The sequence below is a fragment of the Equus caballus genome, chromosome 3 (assembly GCF_041296265.1).
Source record: "Equus caballus isolate H_3958 breed thoroughbred chromosome 3, TB-T2T, whole genome shotgun sequence".
In the NCBI taxonomy this organism is placed as follows: domain Eukaryota; kingdom Metazoa; phylum Chordata; class Mammalia; order Perissodactyla; family Equidae; genus Equus; species Equus caballus.
The window spans coordinates 110,370,482-110,396,671 of NC_091686.1; the positions used below are offsets into that span (position 1 = coordinate 110,370,482).

At 38.7% G+C, this 26,190-nt stretch overlaps 1 long non-coding RNA gene across 2 annotated transcripts in view; it reads left to right on the forward strand.

Annotated features, from left to right (window-relative positions):
- Positions 1 to 26,190, forward strand: part of LOC138923504 (uncharacterized) — a 96,985-nt gene that overhangs the window by 37,497 nt on the left and 33,298 nt on the right. Inside the window, exons 3-4 of one of the 2 annotated variants that reach the window (XR_011437176.1) lie at positions 4,257 to 4,392; positions 8,782 to 14,939. This is a non-coding gene — a long non-coding RNA (uncharacterized lncRNA). Of the gene's footprint in view, positions 1 to 4,256; positions 4,393 to 8,781; positions 14,940 to 26,190 lie in introns of those variants that run through there. The other variant, XR_011437175.1, reaches the window with a different exon arrangement.

Sequence of the window (26,190 nt, forward strand, 5' to 3'; positions counted from 1 at the left end):
CAAGCCAGAATTTGAATGGTGCCACTTCATATTCCACTAGGGAATAGGAGGTGGGACTATAAACAACCAAGGAGAGGCAGCATTCAGAAGGTGAAAACTAGACATGACTGCAGGCAGGACCCAAGAATAAAATAGAAAACAGAAGTAGACAAGGAGCCAGAAAGGACCCCAAAATGAAATAATCAATCATTCAGGAAACACACACAGGTGCTGAGAATCTAGTAAAGTTTAAAGGATTAGATGGACTGAGGACAGAAGGCCTCAACCAAGGGGCAAATTTCAAAATGAGAGTGTTTGGGGCCCAGGCAACCTCATGTTTTGTGGTGGTTTTTGTGTTGGTGCTGATCCCACAAGTTGGATCAGACTGTGACTGTGGCAGCATGTGAGCTGCATTAGAGAGAGGTGAACAACAGAGATGGAATAGTGGAAATATCCCACTTCTCACTGCCATTGACTCCTTCCTCCACATCAGACACACACACCCCTCCCACACTCCCACTCTACACATACGCTCAGATCTCCTGCTTACTATCTACTTGTTTTTCAAAACGCAGCTGAACATCACATTCTCCAAGAAGGCTTCCACAGCTAACCCTATCTCATTATGAGTTCCCATGATATTCTCCCATCATATTATTTACTAATTGTATTTTATTTAATTTTTCATCCGTCTGCTTCCAGAATCCAGGGACCATAAATCAATTACCATCATATCCTCAGGATCTAGAATACTGCTCATTCAGTTTTTAATAAATCACTAAGTTTAAGCTGAGTTCAACCCAAGTAGTAACACCAGAGTGATATCCATTTGTGCAATGACTAAAAGAAGAGTACAATTCCATTATTTTCCATGCTTTCCCTTGTGCCAAATGAAACCTATATCCTTGGACCCTTAGGCACAGATTCCAAAATACTTTAACATATGAATTTATACTATTTATGGGCAGACTTTTTTGTTAAATAAAATGAATTCCCCAATGCCAAGAATACATCAACAATTAAATACACCCTTTTGTATTTGATAGTTCTTTTCTAGATAAGATAAAATAATTTCCCAGGCATGATGTCATTCTTGTTTGGAAACAAATTATGAGAAGTCAGAGTTCTGTGACATTAAACAAATCACCTCACCTCATATATAAAACAAGTGGATCCATGCCTGCTCTATATTTCTATGAAGCCACACGATCTTCACAATTCTTCACAGGCTTAGACATTTAAACAAACGTGTATTTTTTTAAAGATTAAACATTACATAAAATATTATTGGTGAACTCAGCTTTTATTTATAAATTTGTCCTTAATCTTTAATCACACTGGAATCTTCCAAAGGAATATTCAAAATAAACACTTTTCTCTACTGAAGTAGTTCACATATTTAATGAGAGATGAGAACATTTGGCTGTGGATGGAGATCTCTGGGTTTTCATCCTAGTGATTCTGAGTCAGTTAATTGGGGGTTGAGCCCAGGAATCTGAATTTTTAAAAAGCATCCCAGGGGTATTGATTCAGATCATCTGTCACAGACTGTGCCTTGAGTACCAGTTTGTTTCCTTTCTTCCTGTCTTCTGTATATTTGTCTCTTATTCTCTCACTATCCTTTCACACATTCTGGATACAATGGCTGGGACTTAAATACTACTCAATAGATGTTGACTAGAAAGGAGGAATGCATATGTTAGAGAATGAATGAATGTGTGAATGAACAAATGAATCAACTAACGAACAACTGTAAGTCTCTTCAAGGAGCACTCATGGTTGTTTTTCTAGTACTCCACATATTTAGGGACTGTCCAGCCTCAGGTCAAGACCAGCACTAGCACAGCCTTGCTGAAGAAAAATACCAGCTAAGAGTGTTGTTAATAAGTCCGAGAGGGAAGAAGACATGATCAGAAAGCAGTTAAGAGAGGGGCCCACAAGAGATTGTTAGCAGAGGCTGACGTCCTAACATATAATAGGCAAGAACTGCCATTAGGAATGAGCCCATGGGAGGCAGCTGGTTCTTTGCCTCAGCTAATTTAGTTTCCAGTTAAGAAAGTTACTGGCCATACAAGAAACTGTTTTCTGGGTTGAGCTGGTTTAATTTGAATGTCTAGTTGGATAAGCTGCTTGTTAACTAGAGTGGTGTGGAATCATGGCATGGAAACAAAACATAGGTAATAACAATGAGTATACAACTAAGTTGGTTTTAAAAAAAACTGGTGTTAAAACAAAGAGAAATTAATATTTAGATTTTACATATGTTACGGCATAAAAAAGTGGAAATACTAGAACCTTTTTCTAGAAATGATACTTGTTGAGTGTGCCTTCAGAGTGTGGGTGTGACTAGACGCTTCTGTGGGTTCCACCCCCAAGCTGTCTTAGACTCATTTTCACTGGTTGTTAATGGTTGTCTTACAGTGCCTAACAGGTCTTGATCCAAGAGGATACCTGCTTTCTTTCCTGCTGTCACTACAGGTCCATCTTCAAGTTGACTCTCCCTGACTGTGGAAGGCTATTGGTTTTAGCAAGTGGTCTTCAATTTTCCCACCAGTGTTGAAGCCACCTGGATTCTTTGCAGCTGACCTCTGAGCTCGGCTCTCCCCTTTTGATGTGATTTCTGTCCATTACTCCTCCCTCCAAAGTGATAAATCAAGTAGCTCTTTTGAAGAAAATGAAGGACCCTTGCACTCTCACTCTCATTCAATCTGGAAACTTCAGGAATATCTTTGACCCTCTTTTTGCCTCACTCTTATTTACCAAGGCTTGCCTTTTAAAATTACTTCTTGTTTCATTCCCACTATTTTCACCTTAGTGCTGGCCTGGATTAACCCTTCCTGAACAATAAGCAATTGCAGTAGCTTCCTAATAGGTTTGCCTGGCTTCTACCCACATTCATGTACCCCCTTCCTGAATCTCAGAAGACATTTTTAAAAACATTACTTTTCTCTCATCAACATTTTCATTGGAAATGTGCAGGTGAATTCTACAATGCTCATTTAAGTTGACTTTGATCAACATTTACCGAGCATCATTACTTTCTGGACATTATTGTAGGACACATGGAAGATACACAGTTGGATTATGGAGCTAACAGTAGAAACAGACTCATAAAATCTATTTAGGTAATGTGCAATGGGTATATAAAGGCAGGGGTAGAGCTAGAGGTCGAGGAAAATCTTCCAGAAGAAGAGACACTGAGATGAATCTGAAAGGACGAATAGGAGATGGTACAGTGAAGGGAGCAAGGATGTTTAGCAGTGGGTACAATATGAACAAAGGCATGGAGGAGAGAATGGACAGAGTTCTGGAGGTAGTTTGAAGCTAGAGTAGATATTTCAACTCTAGGCAGGGATGGGCAAGAGATACAACCAGAAAAGGGTCAGATCATGGAAGACTCCGTCTGTCAGGCTAAGGAGGAGAACTTTAGCATTATTTTAAGCTAGTCCTTAAGTAGTTCTCAATGCAGTCCTCATATCTGCAGGATGGGTGGCAAGGGGAGGGCTTAAAATTTATTAACGTGAAGATGATATGTAAAGCCATAAGATAAACATGACCTTTTCAGATGACAGATAATTCACAATATTACTTTTATGTTGCAGTAAACAGATATTTGTATACATTATAAAATTTGTTTGAATTTCTTTAAAACATAGAAATCAAAAAAAATCAGGGTTTCAGTAGGTTACATTAGGTTAGATCCTATTATCTCCTAATCATTTGCTCTCTTGTGCTTTTAAGGAGAGGCTCAGAGATCTTGGAACTAATGGTTACAATAAAAATGCTACTGGTCACTCTATCTTGGGGAATGAGCCAAATGTAGGTGCATAAATGGGAGTCAGAGTTGTTCCTGACTCTATAGCAATGCAAGTTTCCTGTATGCAAGCCTGCACATTTTTATATTTGCAAGGTTTGTTACTGTCATCACATCCCCAAATAGTCAGTGATTTAAAAAAATGAAAAGATTCATAGATCATAGTTAGATAAAGAATAAAGATAAATAATAATTGATGGATGGATAGCTAGACTGATAGAAGTTGGAGGGGATGAATGAGAGAAATTCAGAAATATGGTACCAACTTGTGCTATTCTTCCTTTTTCACGTGCCTTTGCATAACTCTTTTACCATTATAATGTCCTATTACAACTTTTCTTGGCCCAATAAAGACACAAACTCAATTCTTATACCTCTTTGAATGCTTCAGAAAAAAAAGAAATAAATTCTCTGGAATTTTTAATGATTATTTTATGCATCACAAATTTGTTTCTTCTCACAGAAAGCCTTGATGATGGTCATATTTTCATTCATCCATAATGCAGCCTTTGCGCAAGTTGAAAGACCGTTGAGAACAGGAATGTTATCTCACCCTTCACAGCCCAAACAAAGCCTAGCACTGGATCTTGCCAGAGGTGGTGAGTAGTGGATTTCATGAATAAATCATGAACTGTTTTCAGTTCACGATTTTGTATTGCATATACTGTGCTAAGTTCTGGTGATATAAGATGGCTAGAAAGCAATTGTAGATCTTGAGGTGCTTACTGATTTCATCTAAGAATAACCTTTAACAGATTCCACAATTTTACTTTGACATTCCCACTAATGGCTTTATATTCTCGAGAAACTCTTTTTATAGGGGTCGTGGTTTCCTCGAGAGTGAGGTGTAGATGATAATACCCATAGCAGAGTGAAGCTCTTTACATTTAGCAATAAATCATATGAAAATCCTTCAAACAAGGAAGAAATGAATATATTTCAAAGTTATTGGATAATTTCTCTCTAGTACCTTGAAGTGCAAGTCTAACTTTTAAGTAGACAATATAATGAGTCCATTACTGTGGTTGCCTTTTAATTATATTAGTGATGTAGTCCAGATTGAATTCTGGGAGATGTACAAATAAATACAATAGACCTTGATGCTTATTCATTCCCAACTAAGCTCTGCATTCTAAAGGCTGCTGAAGCAGCAGATCCCGTATATTTTGCATTATCATGCCATATATTGAAAAAAATATGTTTGAGACTGTATTTTAGTCTAGAAAATTTCTAGGATAATTGCATTAGTTGTTCTAATTATGCAATTAGAATAATTTACAATTGTAGCAGGTTCTTTTTTATAACTTTTCAAAGTATACTCATATCCACTATTTAATGGTATTAATAAAGATATTTATACATAGTTAAAATGCTATTTTATAAGTAGCATAAGGATTGTTTTGACTGACTGATGCTGATATTAAAAAATAAGGATATGGAGTAGTTGAGAACCAGAATAATATGCAGTGGAATCACCAGCATATGAGCAGAGGAAATGGATCTGTATGTCTTGGAAATCCACATGCAGAGAACAGTAGACATATCCAGCATCACTATCTACAACTCTGCTGAATCTGAACTGGACCATGTGGCCCTACTCTCTGCACATCTTCAGCCAATTTGACCCAACCAAGGCATTCACTTATCACCTAGCTTGAATAGCTAAATTGGGTTGTTAAGTTTCTTCTATGAAGAGTTTCTGGAAATTGAAATTGGAGCACTGAGAGACAAAGGTTAAGTAAGTATGAGTAATTCCTGAATAATCCAGGGTGGGGACTATTGGTTTGCAGCCCTTTGCACGGTAAGCACAACAAACTGATCAAAAGTTCATAGAAACAGAAAGAACTATAGATAACATCAAGGTGGCCTCTGAGAAAAAGAGAAAAGCAATGGAAGACTTTGCTAGTTGATTTCTGAAGTACCTATTTCCCTGTTAATTTCCCATTCTGGCAGAGCAGTTTCTTACTTTATAGATTGATAATGCCAGATACTCACTTCCTCAGCCTCCCTTGTAGCTAGAGAGCAGGCACATGGCCCAGTAATGGTCAACAAACCCCAAGAGAAGATATGGGGAATTTCTTGGAAATATTTCATTCTGGTTAAAAGAGACACAAGAAAAGAAACTTCTCTTCTTGCTCTTGGGTGGTATTAGGTAAGGATATCATGTCTAGAACTATAGGAACCATTTTGCAACCATGAGGTGACAAACCAAAGACCACGGTCTATGTACTGAAGATAGTAAAGAGGAAGCAAGAAAAGAGCTCTAGTCTATGGTGATTTTGTTATGTTTTGAATTAATCTATGTACAACTGATGTATCTTTAGATTTATTGATATGTGTGATAAAAGACATCCTTATTTTTCTAGCCATAGTACTTGAGCATACAATATCTTAACAGCCATAAGCATCTTAATTCATCAGTAGTCTTATGTTCTGATCTTTCAGTCTCAAGTGAATCAATCTCTGTGCAGCCTAGCTGAAACTCACCTAAGTCTTCCATGATTTTCTCTTGTATTCTCACAAAACAAGCCCCTCCTCTCCCTTTTTTTAACTTCTTCACATGTGTTTCTACTCCTTGCAAATACATTGGCCTTGACACAGGCTTTCAGTGATGTATTTTGGAAGTTAAGAGCTTTGACCAAAACCACAGCAGACTTCAGCGGTGATGAAACTGTAACCAGAATACAGGTTAGCCATGTGGGCCTCTCTGCTTATGTACCACATGCTATTTCAGAGATTGTTGGAAAATAGAGATGTCATTCATTGACGAACTATTCAAGGCTGTATAAGAAATGCTACACTAACCAATGTAAGAATAACTTCAATGCACGTGGTGGCATCATTTAACCCACCATAAAATTGCAGCATAATACCCACTGAAAAAGGGTTCAAGTGTTCAAAGAAGGAGATCAGAATGGAACCTGAATATATTCAATAACTATTTGAACTTTTTTGTGGCGAAGTCATTTAATACTTATCCATTTAGATCCCTTTAAAAGGCAGCTTCTCCCCCCGAAGCCTCTCTATTATGAAGCTACAGTCTCCAGATTGCCAACTCCATTGTGCATAGAGCAGAGCATGCTTGGAAAAACCTGCCAGATAAGCAGGTTCTCACAAGCCTGGGGAGAGATTAAGTATTGCTGTGTGTAGTTACTTCCAGAGATGCCTTTGCCTCTCCCGCTTCACTGCTGCTGTGAAGTCGACAATCCTGGAAATGCATTTTGAGACAGGGAGTTTCCAAAGTGACAGGCTTAAAAAATACAATTCACCTTTTGCCCTTCCCCTCCCAGCTGCAGGATACCAGGCCTCCTTAGAACTCAGTTTTGTAACTCTGAATACGCACCAATATCTTAAATAAATAGGCTAAGCTCTCCTGGGCCATAGATTTCCAGTTGTAGTTTCTAGTCTAAATTCCCTCTGTTAAATGCAGATGATTAAATGAGAGTGTTTATGATTTAAACAACAAGAAAAACCATCTTTCGTATCTCCTAGCTATATACTCTAATCTCAATTTTCTTATAAATTCAGAGAAGTAATTAATAGCAGACTTGAATTGGCTCCAGAATTTCATGTTTCCTAAACTGTTGCTAACTCAGAGAGGAAATCAAGTGGAATCAAATGCATGGGAAGAGAAATCTGTCTTGATTGTTTCTCAATTTCGTGGCCAGAAAGGCCTGAGCGGCTCGGTATAATGCAAAAGACAGGAGTTACAAGTTCTCATTTTGCCTCCGATACCAAGCAGGTTTACGACATTGGTCCTTAAACTCTCTGTGCCATCATATATAAACTTATAGGTTAGACTCCATAATCCCTAAGAACTCTAGAATTTTGGAGTTCTACACCTTGCTAAAATGTAATTCAATTGTTTTAAGGGAGAGGATAGAAAATTTAGACTCAGAAAACCTTGGTTTCAAACCTACATCCAAATTCCTCAGCTGTATATCTCTAGACACAAAAGTTGAGTGCTCAGAGCCTCAATTTCCCCATCTGTAGAGTGGAAGGTATAATACCAGTATGCTATTATGTTAGAAGGATATCACACACGGAATTATATTTATTGAGTTATAAAGCATTTTATAAAAAAACTTTCTATCCCAATAAGTGGCATAATTAATAACCTTTAGGAAAAAGCATATGAAATATAATTAGTTTTAAAGAAGCTGTCTAGTCAGCTTTTTAATTTAATTTGCCACTTGAAACTGGAATATCTAGTTTTTACTTGCTAATTCCCAATCTGCATAACGAAAGGGACATGTGCAAAGGTGTCATGAAGTCTAATAGAATTGTGGCACCTTCAGCAGCACCACAAACTGCCCCAAAGAAATATGCAATCTAAATAAAATGTATGATCGCTAGGCAAATGGAGCTTCAAGACAAGCCCCCAGCCCACTTTTCCAACATGATGTCATGCCTTAAACGCCGTTTACAGACAAATTAGAGAAATTCTGGAGCCATCATTGTAATTGATTTTACCCCTTTTTCCTATATAATTGTTGATCCTGCCAGCTATCAGATATCCAAAGGCAGTCTTTACATTAACAGAAGTAGGTGACTGCCCAGGTTATTTGATTTCATGTTCCTTAGAATATACAAATTTTTCCCTCTAACCCAGTTCGTTTCCTTCACTGGAAATAAAGGGAGGCCCTCCTTTCTCTATTCTCTTGAAGTTTTTTTTATGCATAAGTCGTTGTTGCAGTCATCATATCATAGCACAGCTATATGCTTATAGCTATAAGGTCTCCACCGGGCTTTGACTCTGTCTTAATCTTCTCTGTATCATTAAATGACCTGTAGTATGCTGGGATATGGTAGATGTTAAGAAAGTTTTGATGAATGAGTAAATGAAAGGAATTCCAGCAAGAGTTGTTGTTGTTGTTGTTTTTAACCAAAGTTCATATTAGTTCTCTAAAAGAGGAAATGTTCCTCCTATAAGGAGTCTCATGTTGAGTTTCTAGTAATCTTTTCATATTGGTGCAAATGAATTCCAGATAATTTCCTAGGAGTCATTGAACAGAGAGTACTGAGGATGGAGGAGTAAATTGGAGAAAGCAACCGTCATTGAGAGAGCGGAGCCCCCAGCAATGCTCATCAACTCCTTTGTCTCCCATTTGTTTTGTCCACAAAACGCAGCTCTGAACTGTATCAGGGACAATTGCATAGGCTCTTGATTGAGCAAGAGGAAATATTGGCAGTTCCCATTTACAAAACTTTCCCTATGTGCTGGGACCTGTCCTAGGCATTTTATATGAGTTACCTGATCTACTCTTCACAACAACATTAAAAAGTAGCAACATTAAAAATTCTGTTCTCCAGATGAGGAAACTGAGGCGTGAATAAGTTTCTCTGAAGGTTGCTCCTCTGTTTAAGTGGAAGAATCAGGATTTGAGAGAGTCCAGCGCTCCTAACCACAAGCCTCTCTTGCTGGAACCCAGAAAAAGCCTCTGAACACCGTGCCCACTGCTCCGTGCTCAATGTTTGGATTAGCGATGCCGATGCCAGGAACGTAACAGGAGCTGGTACAGGAACATTTCTGGATAGCTCTGGTTTAAAGTTCAGGCTGCGGGCAGATGGCAGCAGGTTGGAGATGGGACTTGTGGAGAATGTTTGTGTGTCCCACATGTTTGGCATAGCAGACACCCTCTGCTGTCTCAAACTTGGCTGAAAAGAGAGAATGCCCTGGCTTCAGATAACTCCAAATTTGCACGTATTGTTGATATTGATGTTCTTTCGACTGCATGGGAATGACAGACATCTTTTGTCCAGATCTGGCAGACATATGAGAGCAGAATTGACTCTCCCTGCATGCAATGTAACTGCCAACATCGCAGACACCCCTAAGCTGCCTAAGTAATATCAATGCCCTTCTTTCCTTTGTCTCCACAATTATTAATACAAATATTGAATAAGTTGAAGTGTAATATAATTTATGAAGCAGCTGAACTCCAAATAGTTCTGAATCCTCCTATGCCCCTTGAAGAACGGGAGGGAAAACATAAGCCAGCTGGGATAATAGGCAAGCAGCTCATGCCAAAGTTGGGGTTCCCAGGGGCCTTAACTACCAAAGCAGTTGAGAGCTGCAAAAAGGAACTAGTGAATCCAAGATAAATCTGATCAGAGGGAGTTGAGAGTGAAATGCCAGAGATAACAAGTGCATCCTGAGTTCAACGAGGCAGAAGAAGAAAAGAATGTTAAATATAAGCACTGCCAAGCTCATGTGACATGCTCTGTCCTAAGCATTTTTTATGAATTACTTCATTTAATGTATGGTGGCTACTGTCATCCTTTGTAAAGAATGAGGCAGCAGATGCTGTGAGGGCCGAGGATCTCCTTGAAAGAAGCAAAGCAGAGAGGGGCCTGTAGGAAGGCTTGAACCAAGTCACCAAACTTCACTGCCCATAAAACAAGGCTGGACCCAGGAGTCTGTGCACAGACTGATCAGAGATTAGTCTAAAGATGAGCCCTACATGAGGGAAAAGAATGAAAGGAAACTGCCAAACACAACCTCCCTCATGGATGGAAAGTACCAGTTAGTGGATCTCTTAAACTGACTTTAGGGTGCAGGCAGAAAAACAAGAAGATTATGCTAATAATAAACTAAGTCAGTCCAATATAAGGGGCAGAAAATACAAGATATAAATTCTAGGCATTCATAAATGGGATAATAGGTTTTTATTGTTTATTTTTGAAATAAGAACACTTGTCTCCTGAAATGCTTTTTGCCATGAGATTATTGGCGCTAAGAGACTGGTTATCTTTCAGTTATTTTCACACTCTGTGTATGAGGGAATACATTAAATGAGATTTGTAATTCTCTTCTGAGGAACATGAAAATCTTGTTTATTTTGCTTATTTAAAATAATTCCAAAATTTTAATTTTATGCATTGTGTTTGCATATGTTATTATATTTAGACTCTGCACAAATTGTTAGGTGGTAGGCAGAATAAGATCCCTAAAGATGTCCAAGTCTTAACTCCTGGAGCCTGTAAATATGTAACATTACATGGCAAAGGAGAATTCAGGTTGCCACCCAGCTCATTTTACCAAAGGGAGATTATCCTGGATTATCTGGGTGTGCCCAATGTAATCAGAGGCTCTTTAAAAGTGGAAGAGGGAGGCAGAAGACAAGGCTCAGAGAAAGAGATGCAGTGGTGGAAACAAAGTCAGTGATGCTATATGAGAGACTTAACCTGCTATTGTTGGGTTTGAAGACGGATGAAAGGGGCCCGGAGTCAAGGAACATGGGCTGCCTCTAAAGTTAGAACAAGTGAGGAAAGATTCATCTCTAGAGCCTCCAGAAAGGATTGTAGCCTGATGACACCTTGATATTGGCCCAGTGAGACCTATATCAGCCTTCAGACCTATAAAACCTTGAGGTGATAAATTTGTGTTTTGTGCTGCTAAATTTGTGGTAATTTATTGCAGCAACAATAGAAAATTAATAGAAGGTGGAACCTTTCCTAAAGATATTGCTTCTTTTATTTTTCTTCATAGAGAATCGTGATCTGGCATTTAAAATTCTGAGACATTATGCTCATCCTCTAGTAAGAGGTTACTACCTCTCTCGCGGCAACGGAGTAATAACCACCTGGACAAGCCATGTGACACTGTTGTCTCCCTTTTGAAGGCTAGAAAGAACAGGGATACTAACAATGACTCTTCTTAACCAAAGTTTACACAGGCTCCTCTGAGCCCTCTTCTTGACTAGGCCTCATCTTTGGGCTCTGTCGTCAGCCTAACTAGTCCAGTTGTAGCAAGAATCCTACTAAGTCAGTTTAACAAAAATCCCCCCACCCTTGATATCTGATCACCCTGACTGCCTTCAGTAAGTCTCCTGTTAAAGTGCTTAACGAAGAATCTCTTTACTCTTGATGTCTCCTTGCAGCAATTTTCTTCCCCTGCTCCTTGGCTATAAATCCCCACTTGTTCTTGCTGTATTTGGAATTGAGTTTGATTCTACACAGAAGTCTTTTCGACTCTATTACAATAGTTACTGAGTAAAATCTATACCACTTTAACTGGTTTCTGCCTCTGGTTCTCTTTGATAATCCCCAGCAACATGTAAGATGTTCTTGATAGAATGCAGGTGACATATCTCAGCTTTTGACTATATCTGTGCAACACCAGAGCAAAAAGTTGAAAGTGAAGCACTAATGTAATTATATGTTTATTTTTTTGTCTGACGTCCCCAACTGCTTTTTAACGTATTTGAAAGAATTAGCCATTCATTTCAGCATCATGTGGGCCACAAGTTAGCCATTCAACCACATTGTTTAGCTACTATTTTTTCATGGATTCAATAATAAATCAAATTTTAATATTTAAGTAGTCATTTCAGTTTCCATTATGAACAATATACCCAATTTAAATAGAATACGATGTGTTTTAATCCATCAATAGTTCTCTATGGAACTCTAGTGCTTAGAAGAAATCCGAAGCTTCATTCAGTCCGACACACTATCCTACCTCCTGACATGACAGTTGTAGCCACCTGGGCCAAGAGTTAGTTAAATCATTTTTATGGGTCTTGACAGTGACTATTGCCCAGCGTTATCCTATCTGTTCCTCTGTGTCTTCCTACATTTCTTATACATGAACAGCTGATAACCTTCAATTTATTTAGCCAGAGAAGTGTGAGATAATTACATGGCTAAATTAAATTGCTCATATTCTAATACAGTTGCTCTATGTCACATGAAATTATTATGTCTTGTTTTTTAAGTTAAAAAATGAATCAAATACCATTTTAAAATACTAGAATGATTGTGCATGTAACTACAGTAATGCATCACATAACGATGTTTTGGTCAAAAATGGGCCACATATATGATGATGATCCCATAAGATTAGTATCATGTAGCCTAGGTGTGTGGCAGGCTATACCATCTAGGTTTGTGTAAATACATTCTACGATGTTCGCACAGGGACTCAATCGTCTAACAATGCTTTTCTCAGAGTGTATCCCTGTCATTAAGTGACACATGACTGTATATTGAATCCCGTGACACTTCAAGGAAGGGCTGTTCACTATTAGACTGTGAACATTTAAAAGGCTTCATAAAGGAGGTGACACATGAGTTAGTCTCTGATGGACAGGTAATATTTGACAGACAGGATAGGGATGTGGCTTGGTAAGTGGAGAGAACAGGATGAGTAAGAAAGACAGGGCAAAGTGCATTTTGATGGTTCAATGAGTAGACCAATTTAGCACAAATCTAGAGCATGGGCATGAGAAGCCCTTAAGTTAGGACTAGAAACTGGTATATGACGAGAGATTAGAAGATAATTTAGAGAGTGATGAGAAGTCATTTTAATGTTTTGAGCTTCCCTTAATTAATCTGTCACTGTTGGGTAAGATGGTTAGGAGAATGGAGAGTCTGTAGATAAGGAGAGCTATTGAGAAGCTGTTGGGAGAGGAGAAGCTGTACAGAAGCTGTACAGGAGAGGTAATAAGTGCCTGAGGCTGGATTGAGGCTGAGGCGATGGTACATATTCATAGATATGGCAGCATCCCCAGGGCTGGGCTCCCAGTTCGCTGGAGCTGTTGATAGCTTCCCTTATTCAACTCTTTGTGACAGAAAGATGGTGACATTCACAGAAATAGAGGTCAGGCAGAAGAGCTGTTCTGGATGCTAGGAGGATGAGTTCACTTTTTGATATGTTGGGTTAGAGATGCTGGCAGGATTTTGGGGAGGAGGTGATCAGCAACCAGCTAGAAATGGGAGATGGTTGCTTGGCAGAGAAACTAAGGCGGAGTTGTCAATGTAGAAGATGTCAAAGAACTCACAGGAATGAGATTCCAGAGGGAGATAATTTAGAGGAAGACGCAAGAAGAGGGTCTAAATAGAATCCTGGGAAAGACCTATAGTAGACGGATCAAAAATGAAGATCCTGGAAGGAGTGAGTTTACAAAGGAAAGGAGTGGTACAAGTGATGATTGCTGGAGAGAGGTCAAGAATCAGGAGAATGTCTGAGATTGTAACAACATTTTATCCCTATAAAGCAGAAGTTCTAGGAAAGTGGTAGGGTGGAACACATTTTGCAAGGGGCCCACCAGTGAGTGTGTATAAAGGTGCAGAGAGAGTGAGGGAAAAATACATTATCAGTAATTTAAGAGGGATATATGGAATAGGAACAAGAACAGGGTAGGAATGATGATGTCATTTGTGCTAAATCCACCTTCTGTTATATGACAACTCAAATGAAAGAGACACAAATGTTAAAATTGGGTGACTAATTACATTTATAAACTAATGCCTACACAAACCAATCCTAGGAGCCTATAATAAAATTTTTAATATACCCAGATCCAAGTTTGTGTGCCTTTAAGTTCATTCAGAATCTTTATCAAATTCTTTCCTGAAATGGTAGAGGTACATGTAGATATTTTCCCTGTAAAGCCTTTAGGGTTTTTAATATAATTGGAATAGCAGTCCCCAGGGTATTATCTAACTTCCATTCCTTTCATTTTGGGAGGGTTTAACTCACTACTTATCCACACCAAGACCTGAAATTTATCTCCACAAAGAGAAAAGTCCAACTCCTTAGGAGGCTGGAAGCTCCACCAGGTAATTCATGTCACCAACAGAAACTTAAGTTCTCTGCTAGATAGATCAGATCACCTTTGGCAGGCTTGGGGACCAGAGAGCCAGGTCTGGAAAACCACAAAAATTTGGGCTGAAGACTCTAAAATTTCAGGCAAGAATGATGAAAAAGCCTAGTTGGTAATCTGTGCCTTCCTTGCTCCTTTCAAAGAACCTAAGATATATGATGACTTCAAAGTTCAGAATAGACTATTAATGAGGGAAAAATTTGCAGGAAAATGTGTGAGATAGAGGAAGCTTCTAATGTTAGTAGAAAAGACAAGTGGCTGATCCCAGAGGTGAATCATCTAACATTCCTTATGCCAACTCCAGAGATGAAAATAATTTTTGGCAGTATGTGTATTTCAGAGAAGGCAATAGCCTCGTGATTATTATTATAGCATGTCCGTGTACAGTTTGGTGTATACAAAACAAAATAAAACAAAAATGGGTCCCTTGGGCTGCAAATTATAAGTTTTATCATAGAGTCGTAGTCTCAAATCTGTTCAAAAAACTTGTCCTTTATTCTATTTCTTTTTAATAAAATTGTGCTCTGATTTTTTAATTTTGTTGCATTTTTCTGTTGCTTTTCTTTATTTCTACGGAACACAATGACTCTCTCCCTCAGAATACTCTATATGTTTTTACTATAAGAGCACATATCTTTTTATTTATTTATTTATTTATTCATTTACTTATTCATTCATTCATTTTTTTAGTCCTTGTGCAAAACTGAATTTCTCTAGAGCACGGGTCATGCCTCCAGCTGGAGGGGCTCAATACATATCTACAGAATAACCTGAATAGAACCAAAGAGCTACTTCTCAAAGCAATTTCTATGCATAGGAAGAGTTGTGGAGTTTTTTTTTTCCCTCTCTCTGACTTTCACAAAAATAAAGGGCTAATATCACCAGTGGGCAAATTTTATAAAATTACTCTCCAAAGTGTTTCAACAAAACCTGCCAACACAACTCAAGCCCTAACTTCCCCCATCGCTGCTTTATAGCAAAGGGCCTCACTGGGACAGGCTGCCAGTCACGTAGACGAGAGCCAAATTGTTTAGTGGATTTGGGAAGTGGACAGATGTTCTCCTGGGATGATGGAGACAGGCACCGCCACATACATTTTCACTTGACGTGTTAACCAATATTCTTAGCCAATTATTCAGAGGCGACCAGCAGTTAATGCATGCAAAGGCAGGAGCTAGAATCATCACTCATGGCTCCCACACAGCCCCAAACTCCTGCCAAAGTGCTAAATTCCTCTCAGGCTCTGAAAGACACGGAGTTCATTTTGTGTGCCCTTGGATGTGCTCCTTGAGGATTATTTTAGAACATCTAAAGCTGATTATGAAATGGTCATTGTGGATGAATAAATACGAGAAAATAAAACAAACGCTGAGGATCTATGCCTCAAAATCCCGAACCGGAAAGAATGGGTTTTACATATGAGCATGCATTTGAGGTCTCAAAGGTAATTACCCTGAGGCACTGGAACAGTGCAATAAAAACAATAGCAGCTGGGCCACACCAGTGATATACTGTGATAACTGCTATTAAGCTCATTTGCAAAAGAAATATGATGTAATAAGGTCTATCATTTTTAATGGAAAATAGAAAAACATAAAAAGACAATGTCCATTTTATTCAGAGAGATGACAGCAAAGCCAATGGCTAGAATCCTTACTTCCAGGCATCCAATGCACAATGCCGTCATATCTTTGACATTGCTCCAGGCTTTAAGCAATGCAAGCTTGGACCTGGCACCCGGAAAATAAGAAGATAAAGGGATGTAAATGTTGTTTCCAAGAAGCTTGCAAGACTAGTCATTATTTTAAAGGTAACATTTTATTTCTGGGGGAAATTGTGCTACATGAAAAATATGTAATAGCTGTCTCCATAATAAAGGCTTTTAGACAAAAGTATTGATGTGGCAGAATATATAAAATTGTATCTGTCAATGTCCAGTCAGTAAAACAGAAATAATCTGAGTTTTTCCCAAAATAGGTAATATAACAAGGGTAATTTGTTAGGGGATGGAGAGAGAACAAACAGGGGTCTAAAGGCCACCCAGAGGTTAACACCTGCAGGAAGCAGCTACCACCTTTAGGGTGGGAGTGTTTGGGAGATGGGGTACCGCTAGGAATTGAGGACACTCTGTGGGAGCTGAATCCCTGGTAGATGACTGCCCCATGGAAGCTGGGACCATGGAAAGAGGAGCTGAGGGAAGTGAGAGCTGGGACCACGGAGGAGACAGCCACTGCATTAAAAATTGCTGGCAGAGGAAAGTGAGAGAAATACCTTTTTTCTCCCCTCCCATCCTCAGGCCTCTTGCCAGTGGTTTCCACTGGCGAACCCAGCCAAGAGTCGGCTAGCAAGGGATCCTGGGACACAGAGACTATAAACATAACGTCTGATCTAGTACAGAGCAGAGCAGGGGAAGGGTGAGGAATAGAAGTGAGAGCAACCTGGAAAATTACCAGTGCTATTTCCAAAGCCTCGCCTTGCTATTCCACCCATAATCTCTCCTTTCAATGACTGTGCAGTCTACAGCAGTCTCCTTTAATACACTCTGACCTCCCTCTAATCTATTTTCTATGGTACTGCAGAGAGCATGATCTCTTCACATTCTCCACCTCATCATAGAACACTCTGGTCCCTTTAAAACCCTTCAATGGTACTACAACTAGAAGAACCCACAACTAAAATATACAACTATAGACTGGGGGGATTTGGGGAGAAAAAAGCAGAAAGAAAAAAAAAGGAAAAAAGAAGATTGGCAACAGCTCAGGTGCCAATCTTTAAGAAAAAAAAAAGCCCTTCAACGTCTTCTACTGCTCTTGGGAGAAAGACAAAACTCTTCATGTGACCCATAAAGCCCTTCACGAACTGGTGGGCCACCTCTCCAGGCCCATCTCATTTCCGCTCCCTTACTGTCTGTGCTACAGTGGTTCTGGTCTTGACGTGCATTCATTACTTCATTCAGTTATTCAGGAAAACTTTTTCAAGGGTCTACTTTCTGCCAGGCATTTTTCTTCACTCCAGAGAAAGAGCAGTGAATAAAACAGATGCAATGTGTACTTACCTGGAGTCTGTTTTTTAGTGTATGAGTGTGAAGCGGCAGGCACTAAGTAAAGACTTGAATATAGCGTATTTAAGGTGGTCGACAGGGCTTTGGAGAACGCTTTTATGTAACAACATTAGGAAGTCCTCTCTCATCATGTGATATTTGAGCAGAGACCTAAAGGAAGTGAGGGAGCACCTCCTATGCTAAAACTGTATATGCTATATACAGAGGAAGAGCTCACCAGGCAGAGGAAACAGCAAATGCAAAGTCCCTGAGGAATAAGTATAAAAGTTTAGAACTTTCCATGTCACTGCTTCAGAAAAGGATTTGGTACTTTCCACTCATCCTGTATTGATCAAATTCTTAAAAAAAAAAAATGCGCTTCTAAGACAAATTTTCCCACATAAATTTAATTTTAAACTATATATCCATTGGTATACTGAGTTGATTAACAGTTACCTCAGCTATTTGACTACACTCTATGTGGGCAGTGACTGGCTTTCCCTTAGGAAATAGGTATTGCTGCCTAAAAGCCTAAAATACAGCAGCTTCAAAAAGACCAAAAGGATTTCTCCTGCATATATTAATTATGGCTAATCTGGCAGCTCCATGATGTCAGGAACTCAGAGTCTCTCTATTTTATTTCTGCAGTAGCCCTAGAGCATTTCTGTATTGTCCGAGATATTTCATCACTATGTTCACAATCCAGGCAGCAGAAGAGAGCATGTTGAGCAGGAGCAGGGTGACAAACATGCCTTCTCCCTATAAGGTGGTGACCCAGAAATTGCACACATCACTTCCCTCATATCCCATTAGGCAAACCTAACTACACAATCACGCTGAGCCAGAAGGGAGGCTGGCTAGGCAGGTGCCCTGATAAAAATGCAATTTCCATGACAGAAGGGAGAGGCAGACATGGGAAGATACCCAGCAGTACCTGCTACATCACACAAGAGAAACAAGCAAGACAGAGGACTAGAAATGCATATGACAGCCAGCGTGATTGTAGAGAACGGAATGTAGTGACTTAACTAGAACAGGTCACCTATTTTGACCAGAAGCACTTAGGATTATGGTTGGATGACAGAGCAGAACCTACAAATAAAAACAAACAAGAGCAATAACAAAAATCAAAATTCCACAAAACATTTAAAACGAAATCTGAAGGTGTTTGTGAAGTACTCTGTTATACAGCCAAGTCACAGCTTAAATTGACGTCAGGGGACATGGGTCAAATTCAAACATCACTGCCTAAGGTGAAAATCACTTTAATGTTGAAATTTTCATTATATTTCCTCAGAGAAATGGCACAGTGTAGGCCAACAAACATCCATCAATACATTCAACAGTCGGTTTTCTTCCTATTTCATGAACAGATTGCTGTTTTTTTTTATTGACACCAGTTGAAGGAGCTGCTTTGTGTTTAATGGTCAATCTGGATGAAAAACTCTTGTTTTACCTTTAAACATTAGAATCCATGTTAAAACCATTAGGACTGACACCAACAACTGCAGGTTCATCTAATTTGTTAGGCCTGCCCTGGGACATACGTTCATAGAGTAGGATGCTAAGTAGAGTGGTCTACCCCAGGAGTCCACAAACTTTTTCTTTAAAGGTCCTCATAGGAACTACTTGAGGCTCCGCGGGTCATATAGTCTTTGTTGTAACTCTTCAGCTCTGCTGTTATACCACTAAAATAGCCATAGACAATATGGAATTTAATGAGCATGGCTGTTTCCTAATAAAACTATTTACAAAAACAGGTGGCAGCTGATTTTGGCCCAAGAGCCCTAGTTGGCTAACCCCTGGTCTAAATTGTTTAATCTCTTTTTTGGAGGGTAGGGGGAGCACATTTTCTTTTTCACGTTATAGAAATGAAATGAGCACCCAATGCGGCTCTCCTTAGCAGAGACCCTTAGACGATAGCATTGTTTGCTCTCTTGTTGATTATGCAGCAAAAACAATTGAGGAAGCAGAAGTGGAGGCGGGAATGACTACAGGTGGCAGGATCGTCAGTGAAGACTTCACAGAGGAGACAGAGTTGAGCTAAACCATAAAGGATGCCATTTATTTAGAAACACCAAGAGCTGTATTCATATTAGATCATTCCGTCTTCCGACACGTCTATGTAGTTTCATAACCACAGAGAAGTTAAGAAACTTTCTGAGGGTCCCAGCGCTAGCAGGAAATGGAGCCAAATCAAGATTTCAACTCAAGTGCCTCTCATTCGTTATGCTATTGGACTTCTAGTTTGAGCGGCTTGGGGAAGTCAGGAGTTGAGATTATCGCTTTGTAGATAACAGGAGCTCTATCCTCCCTCTAGATCAATCCATCTCATTAATACTTAGGTCATTTTCAGGGATGTTGCCCTTACTTCCTCGTCGTGTGGTCATAAAGCTAATAACGAAATAAAAGATTTCAAGCATGTTTATAGCATTGTGCCAGGGGAATACCAGTAGGTTTTGGAAAAGAAGCATTTGCCTTCTATAACATCACAATGCATGATGCCTGCAACAGCTCCAAGTCTGAACTAGGTCAAAGTCGTATCAATTTATTCCATATTTAACGACTTTCTGAAATACAAGTTGCATGATTTCAAACATTTTACCACCAAGCGGAAACAAATTAATGTTATTATTATTTTTTCACTTTCTGTTATCCTGCTTTCTCTGAACAACAGCAGTGGCTCACCAAGACATTAAAGGATCACACACACCATGGCTGTACCCACCACATTAAAGGCTGGTATAAAGAGTAGATTTTAATTAGAGTTTGGAAAGAGCATTTCTGTTTAAGTAAAATAAAAACACAGGTGGTTTAGTGAGTTCACTCTGAGTCTAAACCCCAAAACGCTATTTAAACAGCAAAGTGGTTAAAGGATTTCATTTTTCTGGTCAGCTCTACCTCAGGTAGAAACAACAATCCTACCATTCCTGACAGCATGGGGTGGTCGTGTGCATTTGGCTCTCGGCCAGCTGTTACATGCTTTAATATTCTCTAGCTGCAGAAAAAGGCTCTCCAGTAAAATGCAGGGCAGTTTTAAAGCATAATATCATTTATACCTTAATTTTTCCTTAGCTATCTTAAAATTTTGTTAAGATCGTGATGTTCTCTGGCCTCTGTCTACTGCAACCTCCTCTTGCCCCTAATCACCACCACCCTTAGAAGAATAAACATCATGCTCCTTTTGGATATCTCTTGCTGGAGCCTCTTCCATCAACTTATTTTTTGTTCTTTCTATTTTACACTAACAGCCAAAGCAATAGTTATCTTCAGAGTATGCATCTGGCTAGGAAATCATCCCAAACTTAAACTAGTGACTGATTTGCTGACAATCACTCATCAGCGTCATCACTGAATATCTAATTTGGGTTTTTTTGAATGTTGGTTGAGCAACTAATACATAACGAGTGAAATCTAGGCTGAAGGAACATTCTGTTTATAAGTGCCTTGGGACTGAATCAAGAACTGGTGTGTATCAATGGCAGGGACTAGTGAAGAAGCACACGGCCTTTAGAACAGGTCTACTTAGGTGCAAATTCCAATTCAGCCACTTTCTAGTTTTGGGAATTGATAAAAGTACTTAACCTTTCTGTTACTCAATGTCCTCATCTGTAAAACGGGAGTGATGATATAGTATCTATGTCAGATAATTACTCTGAGGACTATATGAGTTAAAATATACTACACATTTAGAACGAAAGCTGACATGTAGTTAATGCTATAATAGCATCTTCTGTTATTATTTAGATGAAATGTGCCAAAGGTTGAGAGCCTGTGCTCTAGTAAGTACTTAACACACATTATCTCATTTACTCTCCAGTCAACTCTGGAGGGTTGTGTATTTGAGAAAACAGATCTTAGAGATTTATAGCTCAGAATTTTCCAGTGGAAGCCTATCTGACTCCTAAATTCACAATATAATAGCAGGATGAAAAGATTTAAGGCTACTTTTCTCATTGAATACATGTAAATAAGGGAAGATGTCTTCTAAATCACATCCATCTACAAACGTTGTAATATACATTTGCATATGGACATACTTCCTAAGGACAATAAATGTTTACAAAACTATTTATATTTAAATATGCTATCTCCTTTAAAATCATCAAAATACTTTATGCCTTAGGACAGATGGTAGCTTAGGTTAGAAGCACATTTCAGGAGCATTGATCTTGCAACCAGCATCTTCTCATTATCTCTGCCCATTTATATAACTATTTTTATAAAATTAAAGGTGTAGTTGCTTTAACGATGTTTTTATGTTTCCTTGGAATTATCTCTAATATTTCTCAGAATACTCACTCTTAAATTAAATGTATGGCATATTATGGAGATTGTTTGGGCTTCTTTGTGGCGCTTTTATCTCGTTTAATTTCCTTTCCAGGTTATTGATTTCTTAGTGCATTTTACTGCATCATCACAAGCTTTTACGTGGCACTGTTATAGGATATTTTCAAAAGATTTTAAGTTATACTAACAGTGAATACTGTAAATACAGAACTTGAGTCACCAAAGCATTTGTAGAAGTTCCAATGCAGGTAAATAATTGTGTGGTCCAAGTAAGACCAAAAAGGGTTATTGATATTTCTCTCAAACATGTAAGTGGCACTTCCTTATGACAGTGTTAAAGTACAGTACATTATTTACTCGAATTTTTTGTAAGCTTGGAAATTATGTGATTCTTGATGAATTTTGATGATTTGGGGGGCATCACATAATTTCAAATTGGGCACATAAAATTATATCTTTATATTACATTATAAAATTATGTTTCAAATTCATGTATAATGCTTCCATATCATTTATAACTGGAGCAAAGAGCTTACTTTCTTCTGTCTCCATATTCCCTTTGAGTTAGCCCCATGAGTCTTCTGCTGTGTTGCTCACTGCATTGATTTCACTTAAGTATTGTGGCATTTATGGCAAAATGTCCTGTTTGATGTAAGGCATTTAGCACTTCTGGCTTCTGGGCAAAAGTACCAGTGACGCCAGACATTGTGATGACCAAAATGTTTTGACTCATTTCATAAAGGCTGGTAGGGAGTTAAAATTATTCCCTTTCAAAATTACTAGATACAAAAAAGCCTCTCTCCCTGTCAGCCCATTGACCACTAGGTACATTTCCTGTTTTCTGAGAGCATGTGCACTCTAATCTACTCTACCTTCCATCAAGATGAGGGCAGGAGAAAGCTAGGAAACAAAAGTAACTGTCTAAGGGATGAATTCTAGAGCCTGGAAAAAAGTTCAGAGAGGAATCTGGAGGACAGATCAAACCACATGAATAGTAATAAATAGTAAAGTTAGTAATAACTTAAATTGAGTATTTTCTGCATACCAGGCATTGCATTAAGTGCCTTATAAGAATTATTTTGTGCCTTTATCCTCCAACAACCCTGTGTGGTAGATACAAGTAATGTCCTAATTATATAGATCAAGGAATGATTACATAGTGTTTGGCGTGAGTTAGTTATCGCTCAGTTTTGATAATTTAAGAGAGAAGGTACAGAAATAACTTAAGGAGGAAGGAAATACATTACAGGACAAAAGAGAAAGAAAGAAGGCCTTGTCTTTCAAAGATTCATACATAATGTGGGATGTCAGAATATGTTAAGTTGATTTTGAGCCTTGAGGAAGTAGATATTGCTAAAAATTTATTGAAATTTCTTAAGTATTTTCAACAAAGGAAATTTAAGAGGTCAATGAAGAAGTGAGAAACTCAAGCTAGAAAATGCTGTTCTTACAACTGCAGAGAGCTGCGTAAAACAGTTTTACTTGGAAAGCAAAACCCATTTTAGCTGTCCTGAAGAATGTACAGATAGGCCAACTAATACATAGCTAGACGACAAAGTTGATTCTCAAAATATTTCTCAACAGGCTGAAACAACGAGTCAAAACAAACACATGGAAACATATCAAATGCGTAGTCCTTTGTTTTGTTTCAGAAATTGGAGTGTGTAAGTATAGGATGATGAAGTCCCTGTTTGGAAACAGAACATGAAGTCACAATCTTGGGGATTTAACTGTAGTCTGTGGTTGCAAAAAGCAGACAGCTTAGACAAATTTAAGCTGCATTAATGGAAGCAAAAGATCCAGATCACAGGAAGCAACATTTTTATTATACTCTGCTATAGACTACGTAAAAGGATCACAATGGTAAAGTCCTTGTGAGATTTTGGATTACTACTAAAAGGACATGAGATGAGTAGCAATATGCAGCGATTTTTTTTTAAACTATGGCTGTCATATCTAATGTGCAGCATCTGTGCTGGTCCTCCTTGATTAGAGTCCGCGAAACACATTGGTGATAGCTCACGGCCCTCAAGCCCCTGAGCTTGTATGCTTCTTGAAAGTTGCCTTGAGGCAGTACTTTCAGCAGTTAGTACAGATTGACTTGGCTTGTTATAAAACATGTTGCATTTTCACAGTCAGGATCTATTAGGTAAAACTGAGTAACAACTTTATTTATTATTACTTGGGCTAGAGATTTGTCTTGGACAATTTGATAATAATTATTATGACTATTGGTTGTTAAAATATTCTTTAAAATGTTATTATGATTATCTGGCTTTCCCAGAAACATATTAAATTCAGTAATATTTAGTAGTCCCACTCTAATCATGATTTTCTGAAAATCACTACGATAAGAGAATTGAGGAAGTTGAAGAAAATACGAATTAAAGAGATCCATAACTAATGGGGGAAAAATCAGTAAAACTACTATCAAAAGTGAACAAACATGCACATAGACATGCATACACACATATACAGACATCCCTATGTGTGTGTTGTGTGTGGGTGTGTGTGTGTGTGGTATATTCCCACTAGATTCCTGTGGTGACATGACCGTACTGTTTTCACTTAGGTCAACTGAACTACTTCTTTTCCCATAAATCCCTTCTCTGTGTGTTCCAAGTTAGAGATGACTACAGGAGAGATTTACAAGAGGTTTGGAGAGATATGAATGAAGGGTCAGTTTTACACTTGGAAGGCAGGCACAAGGTGCTCAGCCCATGATACCTTGCACACATTTTTGCTGATGGGCTGGATCACCTGGTAGGTGGGGACAGCCCCTAGGCCTACAACTCCTCCTACTCCCAGCAGGCCTCTCCCTTCAACTTCTCCAAATCCTGGGTCAGATGAACGAGCAGCTCCATTGCACAAGGTGGCAGATTCTCCTGTACCATCTATTGTACCATTGCGGTTGAGATGGTGAGAGACAGGTGTGGGCTCCTATTTGTCCTCATGCGTTTCTGATGGTCTTTGCTCTCCTCCACTTGAGCTTTTCTTTCCAAATGCTGGTACAGCTAACCTCTGGACGGTCCATGCCCACCTAACACCAAACACAAAGGTAATGGTCTTGTATAGACTTCTTAATCAATGCTCACAATTGTGTACCATCTAGTTCCTAAAAAAACCTTATTCTTTGTCATTCATAGTGATTCTGCTTTTCTGATTGGAGGCTGACTGATACAAAAACCAAAGCATTAATGGCAGGATTATGTCTTTTGTTGGCATGGGTTTAAATACAAGTTGCAAGTTACTTAAAATTTATGAGCTTCAATTTCTTTATCTATAAAATGGGAATGATAATATCTCCCTTAAAAGTTAACATAAGGGTTAAATGAGATAATATAGTTGATCAATTTATCTCAGTACCAGGCATGCAGTATGACTTCCATTAACATTAGTGGTTATTGTCACGTGTGGGTTATGCTATTAATGTCGTTTAATTTCTCAGAGCTTAATTTACCTTGCAGTTGTTTTTAAATTAGGAGATAACATATCAAAATTGCCTAGCCCAGTCCCTGACCTATCAAAATTACTCAATGTCGGCAAATAAATCTGGGTGAAAAGTAAGTAAATCTAGCTGTCCATCTAAAAGTCCAATGCTTTCTGATGTTATGCTTAAGAATGTTGATCTCCCATCTCGGGAGTTTCTGTGGTCTCGGAGACAAAGGCACCGCCTTTTTAAGTCCCTCTTATTCAAACCTCTCCCCTTTTATCTCAGCACATGGGACAGTATAGTTCAAAGCTGAATTCACGTCCTCTCACCTCGTTTCTTCTTCCATCAAAACTGCAAAAGCCTCCACTCCAGGCTATCTGCTGTTTATCTTTCTCTCCTAGTCCTAATTTCCACTTTTTTTCCCACTTAATTATTCTGAAGAGGCAACGTCCACATCCCAGGTATAAAGGAAACAAAATTCTCATATTGCCAAAAGAATTTTTTCCAGAATTATATTTTATCCACATGAAGGGGAATTTGTGGCTGAGAAAGCAGTGCTGTATCATTAAGTGTTTAAGTTTTTTTTTCTTTTGAGAAAGATTAGCCCTGAGCTAACTGGCTGCCAATCCTCCTCTTTTTTCTGAGGAAGACTGGCCCTGAACTAACATCCGTGCCCATCTTCCTCTACTTTATACTTGGGACGCGGACCACAGCATGGCATGCCAAGCAGTGCCATGTCTGCACCCGGGATCCGAACCGGCTAACCCAGGGCCACCAAAGCGGAACGTGTGCACTTAACTGCTGCACCACTGGGCCGGCCCTAAAAGTTTATTTTAATGGGAGGTAGGAAAAACACATATGCCAACAATATTTGAAGAGAATGGAGATATTTCTGCATTCTGATTTGGTTCATGTTATTTTCTTTTAAATACTTGTTGTCTTGGTTTATTTGAATTCTTCTTTACGGCCAGCTGCTTTTTGGGATGAATTTGAAATTGATTAATTTATGCTTTTCTTCTTTTAA